The following is a 23,261-nucleotide window of genomic DNA, read 5'->3' as shown; positions in this document are numbered from 1 at the left end:
CAGGCCTACTGGCTTCCAAGCGTTTATACTAGGACGCTTTTTGAGTTCAGACCGGCGTGGAAGTTGCTGCTAGTGACGTCAGTCCTGATTCGGGAGATGGCGCTGGCGTCTCTCATGACGTCAGGGAGCCTCGGAGTAGTCTGCTCGTGACGTCAGAGCTCGTGACGTCACGCTGCGTTCCTAGTGATGAGACACCTTGCCAACCGTTGGCGTCTTTGATGTCCAGTCGGCACTCTCTTCTTCCGATGTTGGTCTGCGTGCAGTTCTTGAATGTGCGTCCGTTTCTGTTTCAGTGCGAGCCTGCGTGAACTGTATGTCTACGCGTAGACTCCGTCGTGTAATGGGCGCCCCAACCACATCTGTAATGCGACGAAGCTGTGACGTAGGCATACATAATGCCTCTGACCACAAAATATGACGCATTATAGTAGGCGCAGTGATATTATAAGTAACCTACGCATCGCCGCCTCTAATGTCTACGACCATATCACGTTGAAAACACCGGTTCTCGTCCGATCACCGAAGCCAAGCAACGTCGAGCGTGGTTAGTACGTGGATGGGTGACCGCCTCGGAATACCGCGTGTTGTAGACTTTTTCTCTTCATGTCCCAATCATTCTGTTTCTTCTTCCCTTGTACGATTGTTAAAATGAAAATGTAGGCTACCTTATGTGGTGGCCATCGAATTTTGCGAAATGGAAATGGCAGCCAGGGGGCCGGCCTGTAGGTCCCGCACCTGTATTTAACCAATCAGCTCGCGGTTATAGTTCCGTTTGAGACGAATGGGTGGTCTCACCATACCAGTTGAATGTTATTTTCCATTTCAAATATACTTCTTCTTATATTGAGAATAAGGTGTGTTAAAGTGATGAAAATGATTAAGTTTCAGTCAAATTGGCTTGCTTGTGTGGTTTTGGGGCTCAAATTAACCGTTGCGGTCAAAAAGGTGATTCGCGGGTTAAAGCCCGTCGAAAATCATCCCTCCCCTCTCTCCCCCCCCCCCCCGCCCAACACTGCGCAGGCCTACTGGCTTCCAAGCGTTTATACTAGGACGCTTTTTGAGTTCAGACCGGCGTGGAAGTTGCTGCTAGTGACGTCAGTCCTGATTCGGGAGATGGCGCTGGCGTCTCTCATGACGTCAGGGAGCCTCGGAGTAGTCTGCTCGTGACGTCAGAGCTCGTGACGTCACGCTGCGTTCCTAGTGATGAGACACCTTGCCAACCGTTGGCGTCTTTGATGTCCAGTCGGCACTCTCTTCTTCCGATGTTGGTCTGCGTGCAGTTCTTGAATGTGCGTCCGTTTCTGTTTCAGTGCGAGCCTGCGTGAACTGTATGTCTACGCGTAGACTCCGTCGTGTAATGGGCGCCCCAACCACATCTGTAATGCGACGAAGCTGTGACGTAGGCATACATAATGCCTCTGACCACAAAATATGACGCATTATAGTAGGCGCAGTGATATTATAAGTAACCTACGCATCGCCGCCTCTAATGTCTACGACCATATCACGTTGAAAACACCGGTTCTCGTCCGATCACCGAAGCCAAGCAACGTCGAGCGTGGTTAGTACGTGGATGGGTGACCGCCTCGGAATACCGCGTGTTGTAGACTTTTTCTCTTCATGTCCCAATCATTTTGTTTCTTCTTCCCTTGTACGATTGTTAAAATGAAAATGTAGGCTACCTTATGTGGTGGCCATCGAATTTTGCGAAATGGAAATGGCAGCCAGGGGGCCGGCCTGTAGGTCCCGCACCTGTATTTAACCAATCAGCTCGCGGTTATAGTTCCGTTTGAGACGAATGGGTGGTCTCACCATACCAGTTGAATGTTATTTTCCATTTCAAATATACTTCTTCTTATATTGAGAATAAGGTGTGTTTAAAGTGATGAAAATGATTAAGTTTCAGTCAAATTGGCTTGCTTGTGTGGTTTTTGGGGCTCAAATTAACCGTTGCGGTCAAAAAGGTGATTCGCGGGTTAAAGCCCGTCGAAAATCATCCCTCCCCTCTCTCCCCCCCCCCCCGCCCAACACTGCGCAGGCCTACTGGCTTCCAAGCGTTTATACTAGGACGCTTTTTGAGTTCAGACCGGCGTGGAAGTTGCTGCTAGTGACGTCAGTCCTGATTCGGGAGATGGCGCTGGCGTCTCTCATGACGTCAGGGAGCCTCGGAGTAGTCTGCTCGTGACGTCAGAGCTCGTGACGTCACGCTGCGTTCCTAGTGATGAGACACCTTGCCAACCGTTGGCGTCTTTGATGTCCAGTCGGCACTCTCTTCTTCCGATGTTGGTCTGCGTGCAGTTCTGAATGTGCGTCCGTTTCTGTTTCAGTGCGAGCCTGCGTGAACTGTATGTCTACGCGTAGACTCCGTCGTGTAATGGGCGCCCCAACCACATCTGTAATGCGACGAAGCTGTGACGTAGGCATACATAATGCCTCTGACCACAAAATATGACGCATTATAGTAGGCGCAGTGATATTATAAGTAACCTACGCATCGCCGCCTCTAATGTCTACGACCATATCACGTTGAAAACACCGGTTCTCGTCCGATCACCGAAGCCAAGCAACGTCGAGCGTGGTTAGTACGTGGATGGGTGACCGCCTCGGAATACCGCGTGTTGTAGACTTTTTCTCTTCATGTCCCAATCATTTTGTTTCTTCTTCCCTTGTACGATTGTTAAAATGAAAATGTAGGCTACCTTATGTGGTGGCCATCGAATTTTGCGAAATGGAAATGGCAGCCAGGGGGCCGGCCTGTAGGTCCCGCACCTGTATTTAACCAATCAGCTCGCGGTTATAGTTCCGTTTGAGACGAATGGGTGGTCTCACCATACCAGTTGAATGTTATTTTCCATTTCAAATATACTTCTTCTTATATTGAGAATAAGGTGTGTTTAAAGTGATGAAAATGATTAAGTTTCAGTCAAATTGGCTTGCTTGTGTGGTTTTGGGGCTCAAATTAACCGTTGCGGTCAAAAAGGTGATTCGCGGGTTAAAGCCCGTCGAAAATCATCCCTCCCCTCTCTCCCCCCCCCCCGCCCAACACTTCGCAGGCCTACTGGCTTCCAAGCGTTTATACTAGGACGCTTTTTGAGTTCAGACCGGCGTGGAAGTTGCTGCTAGTGACGTCAGTCCTGATTCGGGAGATGGCGCTGGCGTCTCTCATGACGTCAGGGAGCCTCGGAGTAGTCTGCTCAGGACGTCAGAGCTCGTGACGTCACGCTGCGTTCCTAGTGATGAGACACCTTGCCAACCGTTGGCGTCTTTGATGTCCAGTCGGCACTCTCTTCTTCCGATGTTGGTCTGCGTGCAGTTCTTGAATGTGCGTCCGTTTCTGTTTCAGTGCGAGCCTGCGTGAACTGTATGTCTACGCGTAGACTCCGTCGTGTAATGGGCGCCCCAACCACATCTGTAATGCGACGAAGCTGTGACGTAGGCATACATAATGCCTCTGACCACAAAATATGACGCATTATAGTAGGCGCAGTGATATTATAAGTAACCTACGCATCGCCGCCTCTAATGTCTACGACCATATCACGTTGAAAACACCGGTTCTCGTCCGATCACCGAAGCCAAGCAACGTCGAGCGTGGTTAGTACGTGGATGGGTGACCGCCTCGGAATACCGCGTGTTGTAGACTTTTTCTCTTCATGTCCCAATCATTTTGTTTCTTCTTCCCTTGTACGATTGTTAAAATGAAAATGTAGGCTACCTTATGTGGTGGCCATCGAATTTTGCGAAATGGAAATGGCAGCCAGGGGGCCGGCCTGTAGGTCCCGCACCTGTATTTAACCAATCAGCTCGCGGTTATAGTTCCGTTTGAGACGAATGGGTGGTCTCACCATACCAGTTGAATGTTATTTTCCATTTCAAATATACTTCTTCTTATATTGAGAATAAGGTGTGTTTAAAGTGATGAAAATGATTAAGTTTCAGTCAAATTGGCTTGCTTGTGTGGTTTTGGGGCTCAAATTAACCGTTGCGGTCAAAAAGGTGATTCGCGGGTTAAAGCCCGTCGAAAATCATCCCTCCCCTCTCTCCCCCCCCCCCCCCGCCCAACACTGCGCAGGCCTCCTGGCTTCCAAGCGTTTATACTAGGACGCTTTTTGAGTTCAGACCGGCGTGGAAGTTGCTGCTAGTGACGTCAGTCCTGATTCGGGAGATGGCGCTGGCGTCTCTCATGACGTCAGGGAGCCTCGGAGTAGTCTGCTCGTGACGTCAGAGCTCGTGACGTCACGCTGCGTTCCTAGTGATAAGACACCTTGCCAACCGTTGGCGTCTTTGATGTCCAGTCGGCACTCTCTTCTTCCGATGTTGGTCTGCGTGCAGTTCTTGAATGTGCGTCCGTTTCTGTTTCAGTGCGAGCCTGCGTGAACTGTATGTCTACGCGTAGACTCCGTCGTGTAATGGGCGCCCCAACCACATCTGTAATGCAACGAAGCTGTGACGTAGGCATACATAATGCCTCTGACCACAAAATATGACGCATTATAGTAGGCGCAGTGATATTATAAGTAACCTACGCATCGCCGCCTCTAATGTCTACGACCATATCACGTTGAAAACACCGGTTCTCGTCCGATCACCGAAGCCAAGCAACGTCGAGCGTGGTTAGTACGTGGATGGGTGACCGCCTCGGAATACCGCGTGTTGTAGACTTTTTCTCTTCATGTCCCAATCATTTTGTTTCTTCTTCCCTTGTACGATTGTTAAAATGAAAATGTAGGCTACCTTATGTGGTGGCCATCGAATTTTGCGAAATGGAAATGGCAGCCAGGGGGCCGGCCTGTAGGTCCCGCACCTGTATTTAAGCAATCAGCTCGCGGTTATAGTTCCGTTTGAGACGAATGGGTGGTCTCACCATACCAGTTGAATGTTATTTTCCATTTCAAATATACTTCTTCTTATATTGAGAATAAGGTGTGTTTAAAGTGATGAAAATGATTAAGTTTCAGTCAAATTGGCTTGCTTGTGTGGTTTTGGGGCTCAAATTAACCGTTGCGGTCAAAAAGGTGATTCGCGGGTTAAAGCCCGTCGAAAATCATCCCTCCCCTCTCTCCCCCCCCCCCCCCGCCCAACACTGCGCAGGCCTACTGGCTTCCAAGCGTTTATACTAGGACGCTTTTTGAGTTCAGACCGGCGTGGAAGTTGCTGCTAGTGACGTCAGTCCTGATTCGGGAGATGGCGCTGGCGTCTCTCATGACGTCAGGGAGCCTCGGAGTAGTCTGCTCGTGACGTCAGAGCTCGTGACGTCACGCTGCGTTCCTAGTGATGAGACACCTTGCCAACCGTTGGCGTCTTTGATGTCCAGTCGGCACTCTCTTCTTCCGATGTTGGTCTGCGTGCAGTTCTTGAATGTGCTTCCGTTTCTGTTTCAGTGCGAGCCTGCGTGAACTGTATGTCTACGCGTAGACTCCGTCGTGTAATGGGCGCCCCAACCACATCTGTAATGCGACGAAGCTGTGACGTAGGCATACATAATGCCTCTGACCACAAAATATGACGCATTATAGTAGGCGCAGTGATATTATAAGTAACCTACGCATCGCCGCCTCTAATGTCTACGACCATATCACGTTGAAAACACCGGTTCTCGTCCGATCACCGAAGCCAAGCAACGTCGAGCGTGGTTAGTACGTGGATGGGTGACCGCCTCGGAATACCGCGTGTTGTAGACTTTTTCTCTTCATGTCCCAATCATTTTGTTTCTTCTTCCCTTGTACGATTGTTAAAATGAAAATGTAGGCTACCTTATGTGGTGACCATCGAATTTTGCGAAATGGAAATGGCAGCCAGGGGGCCGGCCTGTAGGTCCCGCACCTGTATTTAACCAATCAGCTCGCGGTTATAGTTCCGTTTGAGACGAATGGGTGGTCTCACCATACCAGTTGAATGTTATTTTCCATTTCAAATATACTTCTTCTTATATTGAGAATAAGGTGTGTTTAAAGTGATGAAAATGATTAAGTTTCAGTCAAATTGGCTTGCTTGTGTGGTTTTAGGGCTCAAATTAACCGTTGCGGTCAAAAAGGTGATTCGCGGGTTAAAGCCCGTCGAAAATCATCCCTCCCCTCTCTCCCCCCCCCCCCCGCCCAACACTGCGCAGGCCTACTGGCTTCCAAGCGTTTATACTAGGACGCTTTTTGAGTTCAGACCGGCGTGGAAGTTGCTGCTAGTGACGTCAGTCCTGATTCGGGAGATGGCGCTGGCGTCTCTCATGACGTCAGGGAGCCTCGGAGTAGTCTGCTCGTGACGTCAGAGCTCGTGACGTCACGCTGCGTTCCTAGTGATGAGACACCTTGCCAACCGTTGGCGTCTTTGATGTCCAGTCGGCACTCTCTTCTTCCGATGTTGGTCTGCGTGCAGTTCTTGAATGTGCGTCCGTTTCTGTTTCAGTGCGAGCCTGCGTGAACTGTATGTCTACGCGTAGACTCCGTCGTGTAATGGGCGCCCCAACCACATCTGTAATGCGACGAAGCTGTGACGTAGGCATACATAATGCCTCTGACCACAAAATATGACGCATTATAGTAGGCGCAGTGATATTATAAGTAACCTACGCATCGCCGCCTCTAATGTCTACGACCATATCACGTTGAAAACACCGGTTCTCGTCCGATCACCGAAGCCAAGCAACGTCGAGCGTGGTTAGTACGTGGATGGGTGACCGCCTCGGAATACCGCGTGTTGTAGACTTTTTCTCTTCATGTCCCAATCATTTTGTTTCTTCTTCCCTTGTACGATTGTTAAAATGAAAATGTAGGCTACCTTATGTGGTGGCCATCGAATTTTGCGAAATGGAAATGGCAGCCAGGGGGCCGGCCTGTAGGTCCCGCACCTGTATTTAACCAATCAGCTCGCGGTTATAGTTCCGTTTGAGACGAATGGGTGGTCTCACCATACCAGTTGAATGTTATTTTCCATTTCAAATATACTTCTTCTTATATTGAGAATAAGGTGTGTTTAAAGTGATGAAAATGATTAAGTTTCAGTCAAATTGGCTTGCTTGTGTGGTTTTGGGGCTCAAATTAACCGTTGCGGTCAAAAAGGTGATTCGCGGGTTAAAGCCCGTCGAAAATCATCCCTCCCCTCTCTCCCCCCCCCCCCGCCCAACACTGCGCAGGCCTACTGGCTTCCAAGCGTTTATACTAGGACGCTTTTTGAGTTCAGACCGGCGTGGAAGTTGCTGCTAGTGACGTCAGTCCTGATTCGGGAGATGGCGCTGGCGTCTCTCATGACGTCAGGGAGCCTCGGAGTAGTCTGCTCGTGACGTCAGAGCTCGTGACGTCACGCTGCGTTCCTAGTGATGAGACACCTTGCCAACCGTTGGCGTCTTTGATGTCCAGTCGGCACTCTCTTCTTCCGATGTTGGTCTGCGTGCAGTTCTTGAATGTGCGTCCGTTTCTGTTTCAGTGCGAGCCTGCGTGAACTGTATGTCTACGCGTAGACTCCGTCGTGTAATGGGCGCCCCAACCACATCTGTAATGCGACGAAGCTGTGACGTAGGCATACATAATGCCTCTGACCACAAAATATGACGCATTATAGTAGGCGCAGTGATATTATAAGTAACCTACGCATCGCCGCCTCTAATGTCTACGACCATATCACGTTGAAAACACCGGTTCTCGTCCGATCACCGAAGCCAAGCAACGTCGAGCGTGGTTAGTACGTGGATGGGTGACCGCCTCGGAATACCGCGTGTTGTAGACTTTTTCTCTTCATGTCCCAATCATTTTGTTTCTTCTTCCCTTGTACGATTGTTAAAATGAAAATGTAGGCTACCTTATGTGGTGGCCATCGAATTTTGCGAAAAGGAAATGGCAGCCAGGGGGCCGGCCTGTAGGTCCCGCACCTGTATTTAACCAATCAGCTCGCGGTTATAGTTCCGTTTGAGACGAATGGGTGGTCTCACCATACCAGTTGAATGTTATTTTCCATTTCAAATATACTTCTTCTTATATTGAGAATAAGGTGTGTTTAAAGTGATGAAAATGATTAAGTTTCAGTCAAATTGGCTTGCTTGTGTGGTTTTGGGGCTCAAATTAACCGTTGCGGTCAAAAAGGTGATTCGCGGGTTAAAGCCCGTCGAAAATCATCCCTCCCCTCTCTCCCCCCCCCCCCGCCCAACACTGCGCAGGCCTACTGGCTTCCAAGCGTTTATACTAGGACGCTTTTTGAGTTCAGACCGGCGTGGAAGTTGCTGCTAGTGACGTCAGTCCTGATTCGGGAGATGGCGCTGGCGTCTCTCATGACGTCAGGGAGCCTCGGAGTAGTCTGCTCGTGACGTCAGAGCTCGTGACGTCACGCTGCGTTCCTAGTGATGAGACACCTTGCCAACCGTTGGCGTCTTTGATGTCCAGTCGGCACTCTCTTCTTCCGATGTTGGTCTGCGTGCAGTTCTTGAATGTGCGTCCGTTTCTGTTTCAGTGCGAGCCTGCGTGAACTGTATGTCTACGCGTAGACTCCGTCGTGTAATGGGCGCCCCAACCACATCTGTAATGCGACGAAGCTGTGACGTAGGCATACATAATGCCTCTGACCACAAAATATGACGCATTATAGTAGGCGCAGTGATATTATAAGTAACCTACGCATCGCCGCCTCTAATGTCTACGACCATATCACGTTGAAAACACCGGTTCTCGTCCGATCACCGAAGCCAAGCAACGTCGAGCGTGGTTAGTACGTGGATGGGTGACCGCCTCGGAATACCGCGTGTTGTAGACTTTTTCTCTTCATGTCCCAATCATTTTGTTTCTTCTTCCCTTGTACGATTGTTAAAATGAAAATGTCGGCTACCTTATGTGGTGGCCATCGAATTTTGCGAAATGGAAATGGCAGCCAGGGGGCCGGCCTGTAGGTCCCGCACCTGTATTTAACCAATCAGCTCGCGGTTATAGTTCCGTTTGAGACGAATGGGTGGTCTCACCATACCAGTTGAATGTTATTTTCCATTTCAAATATACTTCTTCTTATATTGAGAATAAGGTGTGTTTAAAGTGATGAAAATGATTAAGTTTCAGTCAAATTGGCTTGCTTGTGTGGTTTTGGGGCTCAAATTAACCGTTGCGGTCAAAAAGGTGATTCGCGGGTTAAAGCCCGTCGAAAATCATCCCTCCCCTCTCTCCCCCCCCCGCCCAACACTGCGCAGGCCTACTGGCTTCCAAGCGTTTATACTAGGACGCTTTTTGAGTTCAGACCGGCGTGGAAGTTGCTGCTAGTGACGTCAGTCCTGATTCGGGAGATGGCGCTGGCGTCTCTCATGACGTCAGGGAGCCTCGGAGTAGTCTGCTCGTGACGTCAGAGCTCGTGACGTCACGCTGCGTTCCTAGTGATGAGACACCTTGCCAACCGTTGGCGTCTTTGATGTCCAGTCGGCACTCTCTTCTTCCGATGTTGGTCTGCGTGCAGTTCTTGAATGTGCGTCCGTTTCTGTTTCAGTGCGAGCCTGCGTGAACTGTATGTCTACGCGTAGACTCCGTCGTGTAATGGGCGCCCCAACCACATCTGTAATGCGACGAAGCTGTGACGTAGGCATACATAATGCCTCTGACCACAAAATATGACGCATTATAGTAGGCGCAGTGATATTATAAGTAACCTACGCATCGCCGCCTCTAATGTCTACGACCATATCACGTTGAAAACACCGGTTCTCGTCCGATCACCGAAGCCAAGCAACGTCGAGCGTGGTTAGTACGTGGATGGGTGACCGCCTCGGAATACCGCGTGTTGTAGACTTTTTCTCTTCATGTCCCAATCATTTTGTTTCTTCTTCCCTTGTACGATTGTTAAAATGAAAATGTCGGCTACCTTATGTGGTGGCCATCGAATTTTGCGAAATGGAAATGGCAGCCAGGGGGCCGGCCTGTAGGTCCCGCACCTGTATTTAACCAATCAGCTCGCGGTTATAGTTCCGTTTGAGACGAATGGGTGGTCTCACCATACCAGTTGAATGTTATTTTCCATTTCAAATATACTTCTTCTTATATTGAGAATAAGGTGTGTTTAAAGTGATGAAAATGATTAAGTTTCAGTCAAATTGGCTTGCTTGTGTGGTTTTGGGGCTCAAATTAACCGTTGCGGTCAAAAAGGTGATTCGCGGGTTAAAGCCCGTCGAAAATCATCCCTCCCCTCTCTCCCCCCCCCCCCCGCCCAACACTGCGCAGGCCTACTGGCTTCCAAGCGTTTATACTAGGACGCTTTTTGAGTTCAGACCGGCGTGGAAGTTGCTGCTAGTGACGTCAGTCCTGATTCGGGAGATGGCGCTGGCGTCTCTCATGACGTCAGGGAGCCTCGGAGTAGTCTGCTCGTGACGTCAGAGCTCGTGACGTCACGCTGCGTTCCTAGTGATGAGACACCTTGCCAACCGTTGGCGTCTTTGATGTCCAGTCGGCACTCTCTTCTTCCGATGTTGGTCTGCGTGCAGTTCTTGAATGTGCGTCCGTTTCTGTTTCAGTGCGAGCCTGCGTGAACTGTATGTCTACGCGTAGACTCCGTCGTGTAATGGGCGCCCCAACCACATCTGTAATGCGACGAAGCTGTGACGTAGGCATACATAATGCCTCTGACCACAAAATATGACGCATTATAGTAGGCGCAGTGATATTATAAGTAACCTACGCATCGCCGCCTCTAATGTCTACGACCATATCACGTTGAAAACACCGGTTCTCGTCCGATCACCGAAGCCAAGCAACGTCGAGCGTGGTTAGTACGTGGATGGGTGACCGCCTCGGAATACCGCGTGTTGTAGACTTTTTCTCTTCATGTCCCAATCATTTTGTTTCTTCTTCCCTTGTACGATTGTTAAAATGAAAATGTAGGCTACCTTATGTGGTGGCCATCGAATTTTGCGAAATGGAAATGGCAGCCAGGGGGCCGCCCTGTAGGTCCCGCACCTGTATTTAACCAATCAGCTCGCGGTTATAGTTCCGTTTGAGACGAATGGGTGGTCTCACCATACCAGTTGAATGTTATTTTCCATTTCAAATATACTTCTTCTTATATTGAGAATAAGGTGTGTTTAAAGTGATGAAAATGATTAAGTTTCAGTCAAATTGGCTTGCTTGTGTGGTTTTGGGGCTCAAATTAACCGTTGCGGTCAAAAAGGTGATTCGCGGGTTAAAGCCCGTCGAAAATCATCCCTCCCCTCTCTCCCCCCCCCGCCCAACACTGCGCAGGCCTACTGGCTTCCAAGCGTTTATACTAGGACGCTTTTTGAGTTCAGACCGGCGTGGAAGTTGCTGCTAGTGACGTCAGTCCTGATTCGGGAGATGGCGCTGGCGTCTCTCATGACGTCAGGGAGCCTCGGAGTAGTCTGCTCGTGACGTCAGAGCTCGTGACGTCACGCTGCGTTCCTAGTGATGAGACACCTTGCCAACCGTTGGCGTCTTTGATGTCCAGTCGGCACTCTCTTCTTCCGATGTTGGTCTGCGTGCAGTTCTTGAATGTGCGTCCGTTTCTGTTTCAGTGCGAGCCTGCGTGAACTGTATGTCTACGCGTAGACTCCGTCGTGTAATGGGCGCCCCAACCACATCTGTAATGCGACGAAGCTGTGACGTAGGCATACATAATGCCTCTGACCACAAAATATGACGCATTATAGTAGGCGCAGTGATATTATAAGTAACCTACGCATCGCCGCCTCTAATGTCTACGACCATATCACGTTGAAAACACCGGTTCTCGTCCGATCACCGAAGCCAAGCAACGTCGAGCGTGGTTAGTACGTGGATGGGTGACCGCCTCGGAATACCGCGTGTTGTAGACTTTTTCTCTTCATGTCCCAATCATTTTGTTTCTTCTTCCCTTGTACGATTGTTAAAATGAAAATGTAGGCTACCTTATGTGGTGGCCATCGAATTTTGCGAAATGGAAATGGCAGCCAGGGGGCCGGCCTGTAGGTCCCGCACCTGTATTTAACCAATCAGCTCGCGGTTATAGTTCCGTTTGAGACGAATGGGTGGTCTCACCATACCAGTTGAATGTTATTTTCCATTTCAAATATACTTCTTCTTATATTGAGAATAAGGTGTGTTTAAAGTGATGAAAATGATTAAGTTTCAGTCAAATTGGCTTGCTTGTGTGGTTTTGGGGCTCAAATTAACCGTTGCGGTCAAAAAGGTGATTCGCGGGTTAAAGCCCGTCGAAAATCATCCCCCCCCCCTCCCCCCCCCCCCCCCCCCCCGCCCAACACTGCGCAGGCCTACTGGCTTCCAAGCGTTTATACTAGGACGCTTTTTGAGTTCAGACCGGCGTGGAAGTTGCTGCTAGTGACGTCAGTCCTGATTCGGGAGATGGCGCTGGCGTCTCTCATGACGTCAGGGAGCCTCGGAGTAGTCTGCTCGTGACGTCAGAGCTCGTGACGTCACGCTGCGTTCCTAGTGATGAGACACCTTGCCAACCGTTGGCGTCTTTGATGTCCAGTCGGCACTCTCTTCTTCCGATGTTGGTCTGCGTGCAGTTCTTGAATGTGCGTCCGTTTCTGTTTCAGTGCGAGCCTGCGTGAACTGTATGTCTACGCGTAGACTCCGTCGTGTAATGGGCGCCCCAACCACATCTGTAATGCGACGAAGCTGTGACGTAGGCATACATAATGCCTCTGACCACAAAATATGACGCATTATAGTAGGCGCAGTGATATTATAAGTAACCTACGCATCGCCGCCTCTAATGTCTACGACCATATCACGTTGAAAACACCGGTTCTCGTCCGATCACCGAAGCCAAGCAACGTCGAGCGTGATTAGTACGTGGATGGGTGACCGCCTCGGAATACCGCGTGTTGTAGACTTTTTCTCTTCATGTCCCAATCATTTTGTTTCTTCTTCCCTTGTACGATTGTTAAAATGAAAATGTAGGCTACCTTATGTGGTGGCCATCGAATTTTGCGAAATGGAAATGGCAGCCAGGGGGCCGGCCTGTAGGTCCCGCACCTGTATTTAACCAATCAGCTCGCGGTTATAGTTCCGTTTGAGACGAATGGGTGGTCTCACCATACCAGTTGAATGTTATTTTCCATTTCAAATATACTTCTTCTTATATTGAGAATAAGGTGTGTTTAAAGTGATGAAAATGATTAAGTTTCAGTCAAATTGGCTTGCTTGTGTGGTTTTGGGGCTCAAATTAACCGTTGCGGTCAAAAAGGTGATTCGCGGGTTAAAGCCCGTCGAAAATCATCCCTCCCCTCTCTCCCCCCCCCCCCCCGCCCAACACTGCGCAGGCCTACTGGCTTCCAAGCGTTTATATTAGGACGCTTTTTGAGTTCAGACCGGCGTGGAAGTTGCTGCTAGTGACGTCAGTCCTGATTCGGGAGATGGCGCTGGCGTCTCTCATGACGTCAGGGAGCCTCGGAGTAGTCTGCTCGTGACGTCAGAGCTCGTGACGTCACGCTGCGTTCCTAGTGATGAGACACCTTGCCAACCGTTGGCGTCTTTGATGTCCAGTCGGCACTCTCTTCTTCCGATGTTGGTCTGCGTGCAGTTCTTGAATGTGCGTCCGTTTCTGTTTCAGTGCGAGCCTGCGTGAACTGTATGTCTACGCGTAGACTCCGTCGTGTAATGGGCGCCCCAACCACATCTGTAATGCGACGAAGCTGTGACGTAGGCATACATAATGCCTCTGACCACAAAATATGACGCATTATAGTAGGCGCAGTGATATTATAAGTAACCTACGCATCGCCGCCTCAAATGTCTACGACCATATCACGTTGAAAACACCGGTTCTCGTCCGATCACCGAAGCCAAGCAACGTCGAGCGTGGTTAGTACGTGGATGGGTGACCGCCTCGGAATACCGCGTGTTGTAGACTTTTTCTCTTCATGTCCCAATCATTTTGTTTCTTCTTCCCTTGTACGATTGTTAAAATGAAAATGTAGGCTACCTTATGTGGTGGCCATCGAATTTTGCGAAATGGAAATGGCAGCCAGGGGGCCGGCCTGTAGGTCCCGCACCTGTATTTAACCAATCAGCTCGCGGTTATAGTTCCGTTTGAGACGAATGGGTGGTCTCACCATACCAGTTGAATGTTATTTTCCATTTCAAATATACTTCTTCTTATATTGAGAATAAGGTGTGTTTAAAGTGATGAAAATGATTAAGTTTCAGTCAAATTGGCTTGCTTGTGTGGTTTTGGGGCTCAAATTAACCGTTGCGGTCAAAAAGGTGATTCGCGGGTTAAAGCCCGTCGAAAATCATCCCTTCCCTCTCTCCCCCCCCCCCCGCCCAACACTGCGCAGGCCTACTGGCTTCCAAGCGTTTATACTAGGACGCTTTTTGAGTTCAGACCGGCGTGGAAGTTGCTGCTAGTGACGTCAGTCCTGATTCGGGAGATGGCGCTGGCGTCTCTCATGACGTCAGGGAGCCTCGGAGTAGTCTGCTCGTGACGTCAGAGCTCGTGACGTCACGCTGCGTTCCTAGTGATGAGACACCTTGCCAACCGTTGGCGTCTTTGATGTCCAGTCGGCACTCTCTTGTTCCGATGTTGGTCTGCGTGCAGTTCTTGAATGTGCGTCCGTTTCTGTTTCAGTGCGAGCCTGCGTGAACTGTATGTCTACGCGTAGACTCCGTCGTGTAATGGGCGCCCCAACCACATCTGTAATGCGACGAAGCTGTGACGTAGGCATACATAATGCCTCTGACCCCAAAATATGACGCATTATAGTAGGCGCAGTGATATTATAAGTAACCTACGCATCGCCGCCTCTAATGTCTACGACCATATCACGTTGAAAACACCGGTTCTCGTCCGATCACCGAAGCCAAGCAACGTCGAGCGTGGTTAGTACGTGGATGGGTGACCGCCTCGGAATACCGCGTGTTGTAGACTTTTTCTCTTCATGTCCCAATCATTTTGTTTCTTCTTCCCTTGTACGATTGTTAAAATGAAAATGTAGGCTACCTTATGTGGTGGCCATCGAATTTTGCGAAATGGAAATGGCAGCCAGGGGGCCGGCCTGTAGGTCCCGCACCTGTATTTAACCAATCAGCTCGCGGTTATAGTTCCGTTTGAGACGAATGGGTGGTCTCACCATACCAGTTGAATGTTATTTTCCATTTCAAATATACTTATTCTTATATTGAGAATAAGGTGTGTTTAAAGTGATGAAAATGATTAAGTTTCAGTCAAATTGGCTTGCTTGTGTGGTTTTGGGGCTCAAATTAACCGTTGCGGTCAAAAAGGTGATTCGCGGGTTAAAGCCCGTCGAAAATCATCCCTCCCCTCTCTCCCCCCCCCCCCCCCGCCCAACACTGCGCAGGCCTACTGGCTTCCAAGCGTTTATACTAGGACGCTTTTTGAGTTCAGACCGGCGTGGAAGTTGCTGCTAGTGACGTCAGTCCTGATTCGGGAGATGGCGCTGGCGTCTCTCATGACGTCAGGGAGCCTCGGAGTAGTCTGCTCGTGACGTCAGAGCTCGTGACGTCACGCTGCGTTCCTAGTGATGAGACACCTTGCCAACCGTTGGCGTCTTTGATGTCCAGTCGGCACTCTCTTCTTCCGATGTTGGTCTGCGTGCAGTTCTTGAATGTGCGTCCGTTTCTGTTTCAGTGCGAGCCTGCGTGAACTGTATGTCTACGCGTAGACTCCGTCGTGTAATGGGCGCCCCAACCACATCTGTAATGCGACGAAGCTGTGACGTAGGCATACATAATGCCTCTGACCACAAAATATGACGCATTATAGTAGGCGCAGTGATATTATAAGTAACCTACGCATCGCCGCCTCTAATGTCTACGACCATATCACGTTGAAAACACCGGTTCTCGTCCGATCACCGAAGCCAAGCAACGTCGAGCGTGGTTAGTACGTGGATGGGTGACCGCCTCGGAATACCGCGTGTTGTAGACTTTTTCTCTTCATGTCCCAATCATTTTGTTTCTTCTTCCCTTGTACGATTGTTAAAATGAAAATGTAGGCTACCTGATGTGGTGGCCATCGAATTTTGCGAAATGGAAATGGCAGCCAGGGGGCCGGCCTGTAGGTCCCGCACCTGTATTTAACCAATCAGCTCGCGGTTATAGTTCCGTTTGAGACGAATGGGTGGTCTCACCATACCAGTTGAATGTTATTTTCCATTTCAAATATACTTCTTCTTATATTGAGAATAAGGTGTGTTTAAAGTGATGAAAATGATTAAGTTTCAGTCAAATTGGCTTGCTTGTGTGGTTTTGGGGCTCAAATTAACCGTTGCGGTCAAAAAGGTGATTCGCGGGTTAAAGCCCGTCGAAAATCATCCCTCCCCTCTCTCCCCCCCCCCCCCCGCCCAACACTGCGCAGGCCTACTGGCTTCCAAGCGTTTATACTAGGACGCTTTTTGAGTTCAGACCGGCGTGGAAGTTGCTGCTAGTGACGTCAGTCCTGATTCGGGAGATGGCGCTGGCGTCTCTCATGACGTAAGGGAGCCTCGGAGTAGTCTGCTCGTGATGTCAGAGCTCGTGACGTCACGCTGCGTTCCTAGTGATGAGACACCTTGCCAACCGTTGGCGTCTTTGATGTCCAGTCGGCACTCTCTTCTTCCGATGTTGGTCTGCGTGCAGTTCTTGAATGTGCGTCCGTTTCTGTTTCAGTGCGAGCCTGCGTGAACTGTATGTCTACGCGTAGACTCCGTCGTGTAATGGGCGCCCCAACCACATCTGTAATGCGACGAAGCTGTGACGTAGGCATACATAATGCCTCTGACCACAAAATATGACGCATTATAGTAGGCGCAGTGATATTATAAGTAACCTACGCATCGCCGCCTCTAATGTCTACGACCATATCACGTTGAAAACACCGGTTCTCGTCCGATCACCGAAGCCAAGCAACGTCGAGCGTGGTTAGTACGTGGATGGGTGACCGCCTCGGAATACCGCGTGTTGTAGACTTTTTCTCTTCATGTCCCAATCATTTTGTTTCTTCTTCCCTTGTACGATTGTTAAAATGAAAATGTAGGCTACCTTATGTGGTGGCCATCGAATTTTGCGAAATGGAAATGGCAGCCAGGGGGCCGGCCTGTAGGTCCCGCACCTGTATTTAACCAATCAGCTCGCGGTTATAGTTCCGTTTGAGACGAATGGGTGGTCTCACCATACCAGTTGAATGTTATTTTCCATTTCAAATATACTTCTTCTTATATTGAGAATAAGGTGTGTTTAAAGTGATGAAAATGATTAAGTTTCAGTCAAATTGGCTTGCTTGTGTGGTTTTGGGGCTCAAATTAACCGTTGCGGTCAAAAAGGTGATTCGCGGGTTAAAGCCCGTCGAAAATCATCCCTCCCCTCTCTCCCCCCCCCCCCCCCCGCCCAACACTGCGCAGGCCTACTGGCTTCCAAGCGTTTATACTAGGACGCTTTTTGAGTTCAGACCGGCGTGGAAGTTGCTGCTAGTGACGTCAGTCCTGATTCGGGAGATGGCGCTGGCGTCTCTCATGACGTCAGGGAGCCTCGGAGTAGTCTGCTCGTGACGTCAGAGCTCGTGACGTCACGCTGCGTTCCTAGTGATGAGACACCTTGCCAACCGTTGGCGTCTTTGATGTCCAGTCGGCACTCTCTTCTTCCGATGTTGGTCTGCGTGCAGTTCTTGAATGTGCGTCCGTTTCTGTTTCAGTGCGAGCCTGCGTGAACTGTATGTCTACGCGTAGACTCCGTCGTGTAATGGGCGCCCCAACCACATCTGTAATGCGACGAAGCTGTGACGTAGGCATACATAATGCCTCTGACCACAAAATATGACGCATTATAGTAGGCGCAGTGATATTATAAGTAACCTACGCATCGCCGCCTCTAATGTCTACGACCATATCACGTTGAAAACACCGGTTCTCGTCCGATCACCGAAGCCAAGCAACGTCGAGCGTGGTTAGTACGTGGATGGGTGACCGCCTCGGAATACCGCGTGTTGTAGACTTTTTCTCTTCATGTCCCAATCATTTTGTTTCTTCTTCCCTTGTACGATTGTTAAAATGAAAATGTAGGCTACCTTATGTGGTGGCCATCGAATTTTGCGAAATGGAAATGGCAGCCAGGGGGCCGGCCTGTAGGTCCCGCACCTGTATTTAACCAATCAGCTCGCGGTTATAGTTCCGTTTGAGACGAATGGGTGGTCTCACCATACCAGTTGAATGTTATTTTCCATTTCAAATATACTTCTTCTTATATTGAGAATAAGGTGTGTTTAAAGTGATGAAAATGATTAAGTTTCAGTCAAATTGGCTTGCTTGTGTGGTTTTGGGGCTCAAATTAACCGTTGCGGTCAAAAAGGTGATTCGCGGGTTAAAGCCCGTCGAAAATCATCCCCCCCCCCTCCCCCCCCCCCCCCCCGCCCAACACTGCGCAGGCCTACTGGCTTCCAAGCGTTTATACTAGGACGCTTTTTGAGTTCAGACCGGCGTGGAAGTTGCTGCTAGTGACGTCAGTCCTGATTCGGGAGATGGCGCTGGCGTCTCTCATGACGTCAGGGAGCCTCGGAGTAGTCTGCTCGTGACGTCAGAGCTCGTGTCGTCACGCTGCGTTCCTAGTGATGAGACACCTTGCCAACCGTTGGCGTCTTTGATGTCCAGTCGGCACTCTCTTCTTCTGATGTTGGTCTGCGTGCAGTTCTTGAATGTGCGTCCGTATTGTTTCAGTGCGAGCCTGCGTGAACTGTATGTCTACGCGTAGACTCCGTCGTGTAATGGGCGCCCCAACCACATCTGTAATGCGACGAAGCTGTGACGTAGGCATACATAATGCCTCTGACCACAAAATATGACGCATTATAGTAGGCGCAGTGATATTATATGTAACCTACGCATCGCCGCCTCTAATGTCTACGACCATATCACGTTGAAAACACCGGTTCTCGTCCGATCACCGAAGCCAAGCAACGTCGAGCGTGGTTAGTACGTGGATGGGTGACCGCCTCGGAATACCGCGTGTTGTAGACTTTTTCTCTTCATGTCCCAATCATTTTGTTTCTTCTTCCCTTGTACGATTGTTAAAATGAAAATGTAGGCTACCTTATGTGGTGGCCATCGAATTTTGCGAAATGGAAATGGCAGCCAGGGGGCCGGCCTGTAGGTCCCGCACCTGTATTTAACCAATCAGCTCGCGGTTATAGTTCCGTTTGAGACGAATGGGTGGTCTCACCATACCAGTTGAATGTTATTTTCCATTTCAAATATACTTCTTCTTATATTGAGAATAAGGTGTGTTTAAAGTGATGAAAATGATTAAGTTTCAGTCAAATTGGCTTGCTTGTGTGGTTTTGGGGCTCAAATTAACCGTTGCGGTCAAAAAGGTGATTCGCGGGTTAAAGCCCGTCGAAAATCATCCCTCCCCTCTCTCCCCCCCCCCGCCCAACACTGCGCAGGCCTACTGGCTTCCAAGCGTTTATACTAGGACGCTTTTTGAGTTCAGACCGGCGTGGAAGTTGCTGCTAGTGACGTCAGTCCTGATTCGGGAGATGGCGCTGGCGTCTCTCATGACGTCAGGGAGCCTCGGAGTAGTCTGCTCGTGACGTCAGAGCTCGTGACGTCACGCTGCGTTCCTAGTGATGAGACACCTTGCCAACCGTTGGCGTCTTTGATGTCCAGTCGGCACTCTCTTCTTCCGATGTTGGTCTGCGTGCAGTTCTTGAATGTGCGTCCGTTTCTGTTTCAGTGCGAGCCTGCGTGAACTGTATGTCTACGCGTAGACTCCGTCGTGTAATGGGCGCCCCAACCACATCTGTAATGCGACGAAGCTGTGACGTAGGCATACATAATGCCTCTGACCACAAAATATGACGCATTATAGTAGGCGCAGTGATATTATAAGTAACCTACGCATCGCCGCCTCTAATGTCTACGACCATATCACGTTGAAAACACCGATTCTCGTCCGATCACCGAAGCCAAGCAACGTCGAGCGTGGTAAGTACGTGGATGGGTGACCGCCTCGGAATACCGCGTGTTGTAGACTTTTTCTCTTCATGTCCCAATCATTTTGTTTCTTCTTCCCTTGTACGATTGTTAAAATGAAAATGTAGGCTACCTTATGTGGTGGCCATCGAATTTTGCGAAATGGAAATGGCAGCCAGGGGGCCGGCCTGTAGGTCCCGCACCTGTATTTAACCAATCAGCTCGCGGTTATAGTTCCGTTTGAGACGAATGGGTGGTCTCACCATACCAGTTGAATGTTATTTTCCATTTCAAATATACTTCTTCTTATATTGAGAATAAGGTGTGTTTAAAGTGATGAAAATGATTAAGTTTCAGTCAAATTGGCTTGCTTGTGTGGTTTTGGGGCTCAAATTAACCGTTGCGGTCAAAAAGGTGATTCGCGGGTTAAAGCCCGTCGAAAATCATCCCTCCCCTCTCTCTCCCCCCCCCCCCCCGCCCAACACTGCGCAGGCCTACTGGCTTCCAAGCGTTTATACTAGGACGCTTTTTGAGTTCAGACCGGCGTGGAAGTTGCTGCTAGTGACGTCAGTCCTGATTCGGGAGATGGCGCTGGCGTCTCTCATGACGTCAGGGAGCCTCGGAGTAGTCTGCTCGTGACGTCAGAGCTCGTGACGTCACGCTGCGTTCCTAGTGATGAGACACCTTGCCAACCGTTGGCGTCTTTGATGTCCAGTCGGCACTCTCTTCTTCCGATGTTGGTCTGCGTGCAGTTCTTGAATGTGCGTCCGTTTCTGTTTCAGTGCGAGCCTGCGTGAACTGTATGTCTACGCGTAGACTCCGTCGTGTAATGGGCGCCCCAACCACATCTGTAATGCGACGAAGCTGTGACGTAGGCATACATAATGCCTCTGACCACAAAATATGACGCATTATAGTAGGCGCAGTGATATTATAAGTAACCTACGCATCGCCGCCTCTAATGTCTACGACCATATCACGTTGAAAACACCGGTTCTCGTCCGATCACCGAAGCCAAGCAACGTCGAGCGTGGTTAGTACGTGGATGGGTGACCGCCTCGGAATACCGCGTGTTGTAGACTTTTTCTCTTCATGTCCCAATCATTTTGTTTCTTCTTCCCTTGTACGATTGTTAAAATGAAAATGTAGGCTACCTTATGTGGTGGCCATCGAATTTTGCGAAATGGAAATGGCAGCCAGGAGGCCGGCCTGTAGGTCCCGCACCTGTATTTAACCAATCAGCTCGCGGTTATAGTTCCGTTTGAGACGAATGGGTGGTCTCACCATACCAGTTGAATGTTATTTTCCATTTCAAATATACTTCTTCTTATATTGAGAATAAGGTGTGTTTAAAGTGATGAAAATGATTAAGTTTCAGTCAAATTGGCTTGCTTGTGTGGTTTTGGGGCTCAAATTAACCGTTGCGGTCAAAAATGTGATTCGCGGGTTAAAGCCCGTCGAAAATCATCCCTCCCCTCTCTCCCCCCCCCCCCCCGCCCAACACTGCGCAGGCCTACTGGCTTCCAAGCGTTTATACTAGGACGCTTTTTGAGTTCAGACCGGCGTGGAAGTTGCTGCTAGTGACGTCAGTCCTGATTCGGGAGATGGCGCTGGCGTCTCTCATGACGTCAGGGAGCCTCGGAGTAGTCTGCTCGTGACGTCAGAGCTCGTGACGTCACGCTGCGTTCCTAGTGATGAGACACCTTGCCAACCGTTGGCGTCTTTGATGTCCAGTCGGCACTCTCTTCTTCCGATGTTGGTCTGCGTGCAGTTCTTGAATGTGCGTCCGTTTCTGTTTCAGTGCGAGCCTGCGTGAACTGTATGTCTACGCGTAGACTCCGTCGTGTAATGGGCGCCCCAACCACATCTGTAATGCGACGAAGCTGTGACGTAGGCATACATAATGCCTCTGACCACAAAATATGACGCATTATAGTAGGCGCAGTGATATTATAAGTAACCTACGCATCGCCGCCTCTAATGTCTACGACCATATCACGTTGAAAACACCGGTTCTCGTCCGATCACCGAAGCCAAGCAACGTCGAGCGTGGTTAGTACGTGGATGGGTGACCGCCTCGGAATACCGCGTGTTGTAGACTTTTTCTCTTCATGTCCCAATCATTTTGTTTCTTCTTCCCTTGTACGATTGTTAAAATGAAAATGTAGGCTACCTTATGTGGTGGCCATCGAATTTTGCGAAATGGAAATGGCAGCCAGGGGGCCGGCCTGTAGGTCCCGCACCTGTATTTAACCAATCAGCTCGCGGTTATAGTTCCGTTTGAGACGAATGGGTGGTCTCACCATACCAGTTGAATGTTATTTTCCATTTCAAATATACTTCTTCTTATATTGAGAATAAGGTGTGTTTAAAGTGATGAAAATGATTAAGTTTCAGTCAAATTGGCTTGCTTGTGTGGTTTTGGGGCTCAAATTAACCGTTGCGGTCAAAAAGGTGATTCGCGGGTTAAAGCCCGTTGAAAATCATCCCTCCCCTCTCTCTCCCCCCCCCCCCCGCCCAACACTGCGCAGGCCTACTGGCTTCCAAGCGTTTATACTAGGACGCTTTTTGAGTTCAGACCGGCGTGGAAGTTGCTGCTAGTGACGTCAGTCCTGATTCGGGAGATGGCGCTGGCGTCTCTCATGACGTCAGGGAGCCTCGGAGTAGTCTGCTCGTGACGTCAGAGCTCGTGACGTCACGCTGCGTTCCTAGTGATGAGACACCTTGCCAACCGTTGGCGTCTTTGATGTCCAGTCGGCACTCTCTTCTTCCGATGTTGGTCTGCGTGCAGTTCTTGAATGTGCGTCCGTTTCTGTTTCAGTGCGAGCCTGCGTGAACTGTATGTCTACGCGTAGACTCCGTCGTGTAATGGGCGCCCCAACCACATCTGTAATGCGACGAAGCTGTGACGTAGGCATACATAATGCCTCTGACCACAAAATATGACGCATTATAGTAGGCGCAGTGATATTATAAGTAACCTACGCATCGCCGCCTCTAATGTCTACGACCATATCACGTTGAAAACACCGGTTCTCGTCCGATCACCGAAGCCAAGCAACGTCGAGCGTGGTTAGTACGTGGATGGGTGACCGCCTCGGAATACCGCGTGTTGTAGACTTTTTCTCTTCATGTCCCAATCATTTTGTTTCTTCTTCCCTTGTACGATTGTTAAAATGAAAATGTAGGCTACCTTATGTGGTGGCCATCGAATTTTGCGAAATGGAAATGGCAGCCAGGGGGCCGGCCTGTAGGTCCCGCACCTGTATTTAACCAATCAGCTCGCGGTTATAGTTCCGTTTGAGACGAATGGGTGGTCTCACCATACCAGTTGAATGTTATTTTCCATTTCAAATATACTTCTTCTTATATTGAGAATAAGGTGTGTTTA

At 49.6% G+C, this 23,261-nt stretch overlaps 23 non-coding genes across 23 annotated transcripts; all 23 read left to right on the top strand.

Moving 5' to 3' along the window:
* The first annotated feature begins 474 nt into the window (after positions 1 to 474).
* LOC135490163 (5S ribosomal RNA) lies at positions 475 to 593 on the top strand. Its single transcript, XR_010447376.1, has one exon. It is a non-coding gene; the product is annotated as a 5S ribosomal RNA (ribosomal RNA).
* Positions 594 to 1,491: 898 nt separating this feature from the next.
* On the top strand, positions 1,492 to 1,610 carry LOC135490162 (5S ribosomal RNA). The gene has a single exon (XR_010447375.1). It is a non-coding gene; the product is annotated as a 5S ribosomal RNA (ribosomal RNA).
* An 898-nt stretch (positions 1,611 to 2,508) lies between these two features.
* On the top strand, positions 2,509 to 2,627 carry LOC135490160 (5S ribosomal RNA). Its single transcript, XR_010447373.1, has one exon. It is a non-coding gene; the product is annotated as a 5S ribosomal RNA (ribosomal RNA).
* An 897-nt stretch (positions 2,628 to 3,524) lies between these two features.
* LOC135490159 (5S ribosomal RNA) lies at positions 3,525 to 3,643 on the top strand. Its single transcript, XR_010447372.1, has one exon. It is a non-coding gene; the product is annotated as a 5S ribosomal RNA (ribosomal RNA).
* A 900-nt stretch (positions 3,644 to 4,543) lies between these two features.
* On the top strand, positions 4,544 to 4,662 carry LOC135490158 (5S ribosomal RNA). The gene has a single exon (XR_010447371.1). It is a non-coding gene; the product is annotated as a 5S ribosomal RNA (ribosomal RNA).
* Positions 4,663 to 5,562: 900 nt separating this feature from the next.
* Positions 5,563 to 5,681, top strand: LOC135490157 (5S ribosomal RNA). Its single transcript, XR_010447370.1, has one exon. It is a non-coding gene; the product is annotated as a 5S ribosomal RNA (ribosomal RNA).
* An 899-nt stretch (positions 5,682 to 6,580) lies between these two features.
* On the top strand, positions 6,581 to 6,699 carry LOC135490155 (5S ribosomal RNA). Its single transcript, XR_010447369.1, has one exon. It is a non-coding gene; the product is annotated as a 5S ribosomal RNA (ribosomal RNA).
* Positions 6,700 to 7,597: 898 nt separating this feature from the next.
* LOC135490153 (5S ribosomal RNA) lies at positions 7,598 to 7,716 on the top strand. Its single transcript, XR_010447367.1, has one exon. It is a non-coding gene; the product is annotated as a 5S ribosomal RNA (ribosomal RNA).
* Positions 7,717 to 8,614: 898 nt separating this feature from the next.
* On the top strand, positions 8,615 to 8,733 carry LOC135490152 (5S ribosomal RNA). Its single transcript, XR_010447366.1, has one exon. It is a non-coding gene; the product is annotated as a 5S ribosomal RNA (ribosomal RNA).
* An 895-nt stretch (positions 8,734 to 9,628) lies between these two features.
* On the top strand, positions 9,629 to 9,747 carry LOC135490151 (5S ribosomal RNA). Its single transcript, XR_010447365.1, has one exon. It is a non-coding gene; the product is annotated as a 5S ribosomal RNA (ribosomal RNA).
* An 899-nt stretch (positions 9,748 to 10,646) lies between these two features.
* LOC135490150 (5S ribosomal RNA) lies at positions 10,647 to 10,765 on the top strand. The gene has a single exon (XR_010447364.1). It is a non-coding gene; the product is annotated as a 5S ribosomal RNA (ribosomal RNA).
* Positions 10,766 to 11,660: 895 nt separating this feature from the next.
* LOC135490149 (5S ribosomal RNA) lies at positions 11,661 to 11,779 on the top strand. The gene has a single exon (XR_010447363.1). It is a non-coding gene; the product is annotated as a 5S ribosomal RNA (ribosomal RNA).
* Positions 11,780 to 12,683: 904 nt separating this feature from the next.
* On the top strand, positions 12,684 to 12,802 carry LOC135490419 (5S ribosomal RNA). The gene has a single exon (XR_010447622.1). It is a non-coding gene; the product is annotated as a 5S ribosomal RNA (ribosomal RNA).
* A 900-nt stretch (positions 12,803 to 13,702) lies between these two features.
* On the top strand, positions 13,703 to 13,821 carry LOC135490148 (5S ribosomal RNA). Its single transcript, XR_010447362.1, has one exon. It is a non-coding gene; the product is annotated as a 5S ribosomal RNA (ribosomal RNA).
* Positions 13,822 to 14,719: 898 nt separating this feature from the next.
* Positions 14,720 to 14,838, top strand: LOC135490147 (5S ribosomal RNA). Its single transcript, XR_010447361.1, has one exon. It is a non-coding gene; the product is annotated as a 5S ribosomal RNA (ribosomal RNA).
* Positions 14,839 to 15,739: 901 nt separating this feature from the next.
* LOC135490146 (5S ribosomal RNA) lies at positions 15,740 to 15,858 on the top strand. The gene has a single exon (XR_010447360.1). It is a non-coding gene; the product is annotated as a 5S ribosomal RNA (ribosomal RNA).
* Positions 15,859 to 16,758: 900 nt separating this feature from the next.
* Positions 16,759 to 16,877, top strand: LOC135490145 (5S ribosomal RNA). Its single transcript, XR_010447359.1, has one exon. It is a non-coding gene; the product is annotated as a 5S ribosomal RNA (ribosomal RNA).
* A 902-nt stretch (positions 16,878 to 17,779) lies between these two features.
* On the top strand, positions 17,780 to 17,898 carry LOC135490144 (5S ribosomal RNA). Its single transcript, XR_010447358.1, has one exon. It is a non-coding gene; the product is annotated as a 5S ribosomal RNA (ribosomal RNA).
* An 899-nt stretch (positions 17,899 to 18,797) lies between these two features.
* Positions 18,798 to 18,916, top strand: LOC135490142 (5S ribosomal RNA). Its single transcript, XR_010447356.1, has one exon. It is a non-coding gene; the product is annotated as a 5S ribosomal RNA (ribosomal RNA).
* An 896-nt stretch (positions 18,917 to 19,812) lies between these two features.
* Positions 19,813 to 19,931, top strand: LOC135490461 (5S ribosomal RNA). Its single transcript, XR_010447662.1, has one exon. It is a non-coding gene; the product is annotated as a 5S ribosomal RNA (ribosomal RNA).
* A 902-nt stretch (positions 19,932 to 20,833) lies between these two features.
* LOC135490141 (5S ribosomal RNA) lies at positions 20,834 to 20,952 on the top strand. Its single transcript, XR_010447355.1, has one exon. It is a non-coding gene; the product is annotated as a 5S ribosomal RNA (ribosomal RNA).
* Positions 20,953 to 21,852: 900 nt separating this feature from the next.
* On the top strand, positions 21,853 to 21,971 carry LOC135490140 (5S ribosomal RNA). The gene has a single exon (XR_010447354.1). It is a non-coding gene; the product is annotated as a 5S ribosomal RNA (ribosomal RNA).
* A 901-nt stretch (positions 21,972 to 22,872) lies between these two features.
* On the top strand, positions 22,873 to 22,991 carry LOC135490139 (5S ribosomal RNA). The gene has a single exon (XR_010447353.1). It is a non-coding gene; the product is annotated as a 5S ribosomal RNA (ribosomal RNA).
* The last annotated feature ends 270 nt before the right edge of the window (positions 22,992 to 23,261 follow it).

Source organism: Lineus longissimus, chromosome 6 (assembly GCF_910592395.1).
Source record: "Lineus longissimus chromosome 6, tnLinLong1.2, whole genome shotgun sequence".
Lineage (NCBI taxonomy): Eukaryota > Metazoa > Nemertea > Pilidiophora > Heteronemertea > Lineidae > Lineus > Lineus longissimus.
The sequence above is the reverse complement of the archived record's forward strand: the minus strand, read 5'-3'. Positions and strand labels throughout refer to the sequence as shown.